Raw genomic sequence first — 3,303 nt, 5'->3', positions numbered from 1 at the left:
GCCCTTTTGTACCTTACAGCAGTGGCTAGAATGCCTAGACTTAACTTTGTAATCTGAGGGCACCACTTGGTATCAAGTTCTGAAAATTCAGTAAGCTTCAAAGCCAGCTCACATTTTTTTCCTTTTCATTGAACATGACACATTTGATCAATTGCCTTCAGATTCTGCCTTTCTTCCAAAGCTCAAATGAGCATACACAGTGCCCCCCCCCCCCCCTCCCAGTTTTACTCTCACGGCAGTCCTGTGCAGTAGAAAGATAGCCTTGTTAGCATACCTTACACCCATCTCACTGAGTACGGGGTTTCATAAGTTCATATCTGATATGTAGCATCAGGCTTCTTTTTAAGAGGTCACAATGACCTTTGGAACACCAGTAAGTTACACGTGTGAGAAGACATGCTGGCCTGAGGACATGTGGGAGACCTAGATAGTACTAAAAGAAATTTAAATGGGTTTGCTGCTTACTGCATTCTCCTCCAGGCTTTTATCATATCATCTCGCAATGGAGACTAAGCCAAGTCCCATTGCAAAATAGTTAAAGAACATAACTCTACCTCACCCCAGGTGATGTCCCTGTTTACCTTGCCTGTCCAACTATCCAGTTGCTCGGTTTGCCCATGGACCATAAGGTCCTTCTCACTTTCTGGGTCTCCATTTTCTGGTAATTATCACCCCTTCGAATTCACAGTCTCTTACTGTTCAATCTTTCACACCTTTACATGTCTGGATCTGAAGAGTCTGTGCATGTAAATGTCTTACAGATTTACAATAGTATGAGCAACTATATCCCACAGATGCAGATGGCTCGCTAGAGTGGTACTTTTCTCAAGGCCTCTGTATATTTGATAATTATTCAAGTCAGAATGTGAAGAAGGTTGTTTCTGATGAATTATACTATTGTCTTTGCTTTGCAGGTTCTGATATATTACAGTGGATCATGCAGCGCCTGCAGATTACCAATGAAGGTGGGTAGAGACATAAAACCAGCTAGTTCTTTTATAAGGTGCTTGCAATATAGTGGTGGTCATCTTGCAATGGCTATTGTCTTTCAAATAGTGGTTTCTTTCTGGATGTTTGGCATTAGTATACTAATGAAAGCAGCTAACTCTATTTTCAGAGGCCCTGAACTTGGGATGCATGATTGTCAAGTATGGATACATCTATCCTCTTCAGTACCCAAAAAATCTCACTCTCAGACCAGATAGCAGCCTCTACAGATTTCAGGTAAGTGAGGGAGAGCTTGAGCATAATACACTGGCTAGACATTAAGATTTAGACATTTCCCAGGGGTGGGAAATGTGTGGTAATTCAGATGTTGCACTTTAGTTCCAATTAGCCCCAAACAGCAGAGCCAATGGTGAGGAATGCTGGGAGTTGCAGTCCAATCACAATTAGGGCCACACATTCCCCACTCAGAATTTAGATTGACAGCCCCTTTAATTTATTTAAGACATCTATGTGCTGTTCTTCCACCGAAATGAGCCATAACAGATGCATAGTAAAAACATAATAAGCTATTGAAAAGATACAGCAGCAATATAGTCCAGAACTAATAACAAACAAACAAAGTTTGAATGACTAATTGAATGACAAATTGAAAAGAAAAGAAAGGGCAGTCTAGGTCTAGGATGTGGTCCAAAGACAGCTGATGCTAAAATGATGATAAAACGAAGTAGGCCTGAACTGGGCCGTTACCTGGATGGGAGACCACTTGGAAACTCTGGTTTACATAAGCTCTTTGACTTTCTTCTGGGAGAAAAGATGAAATAAATAATAAAACATGTGCAGTATGTGCAAAATAAAAGAAAATAAATATGTGGACGATTAGCTGTCCATTGAGAAGTGAGTTCTAGAGCCTGAATGCCCCTAAGGAAAAGGTATTTTGTCATCACTGTCATACCCCAGATTGGATATGGGGTAGAACTCATTCTTTGAATATGATCAGAACAATAGAGTACTTTCATATGATATGGGACTGATTCTCAAAGCTCTTCCCCACCTTCCTGTGAGATACTGGAGCATTTGTAGTTATGTCATTATATGAATATCCACGTAGGTTCTAGTCTTATCAGCCATGGCTCCTATGTCAGTGGGTCAGTGAATCCATACTGGGTTTAGATAGCTTTAAAAGGAGCTATAGATAGATAGACAGGTAGATAGGATGGCAATGGCAAACCTCCTCTGAAGAAACTTGCCAAGAAAACCCCATGATAAGATTGCCTTAGGGATCACCATAGGTCAGAAACGACTTGAAGGCAAACAACAACAACCCCCCTCCACACACACATGTAGAGGAAGGAGGGAGTAATCCAAATATAAAACTAATGCAATTCAATTGTAAAACAAATTATCCAGATAAAAATACAAAACTCAATGCAATATAATATAATGCAGACTGATGAATGCACATAATCAAAATAAACAGGATTATAAAACAAAATTAAACTAAAACACAACTTTGGGAAACAATGAAGTTTTAAACTGAGATTTTAAAAAGAATAAAGGAAGAACTAAAGAAGAAGAAACCCTTGGTTGAGTCAGAAGTAAAAAAAAAAATCAGCCTATATAGAATGAAGACATAGCAGCTTCTGGAATGATTGCAGAGAACATAGTTAAGCTATTAATTGATAACCTGGCTCTCAATTTGTATGTTTCTTCCTTTCTACAGACACCCTACTTTTGGCCAACACAGCAATGGGCAGCAGATGATACAGACTATGGTAAGCTCTAATAGTGGTGAGGCTTTCTCAGTCTTCTGTTGAAGCTAAAAGTCAGATGTAACCTGGGAAAAGTTCCTTTTAGAATGAGGGCCAAAATGGATGACTCTAAAGGCTTTGAGCGCCGGATCAAGGCCGCAGCAACTGCATGCCACAGCCCTGATCCAGCTATTTGCTGGCTCAAAAAGAGGCAGCAAAATGCCGGTCCTTTTTGAGCCAGTAAAAGGATGCCCTTTTAGCCACAGCTGCAGCTTTGTGGCACTTCTGTAACATGTGGCGTATAAGCACCATGCCACCAGAGTGCCGCAATGCTGCCCACCATCTGGGCAGGCAGGCGGTGTGATGGCAGCTTGGGGTCATCAGGGTGTGTGTCATCTAAACCCTACGCCCCCATGCCACCCCCAAGTCAGCACATACTGCTGGTCTGTTTGGGCCTTATGTGGGCATTATTCTAATAGGGTTCACGTGTCCTGTCATTTCTAGAAAAAAAAGTTTGCACCTCTCTTAATATGGGAATCTCTTGTCCTTTTACCCTCTTCATTTATCTAATACTTCAAATGGAAGTGGAGAACAAAGTCTTATGGTA

General features: G+C 41.0%; 1 long non-coding RNA gene across 1 annotated transcript; it reads left to right on the top strand.

Moving 5' to 3' along the window:
- Positions 1-904: 904 nt before the first annotated feature.
- LOC121921528 lies at positions 905-2,730 on the top strand. The gene is made up of 3 exons (XR_006101963.1): positions 905-965; positions 1,118-1,224; positions 2,669-2,730. It is a non-coding gene; the product is annotated as an uncharacterized LOC121921528 (long non-coding RNA).
- Positions 2,731-3,303: the final 573 nt, after the last annotated feature.

This window comes from Sceloporus undulatus, chromosome 2, assembly GCF_019175285.1.
Source record: "Sceloporus undulatus isolate JIND9_A2432 ecotype Alabama chromosome 2, SceUnd_v1.1, whole genome shotgun sequence".
In the NCBI taxonomy this organism is placed as follows: Eukaryota; Metazoa; Chordata; class Lepidosauria; order Squamata; family Phrynosomatidae; genus Sceloporus; species Sceloporus undulatus.
The sequence above is the reverse complement of the archived record's forward strand: the minus strand, read 5'-3'. Positions and strand labels throughout refer to the sequence as shown.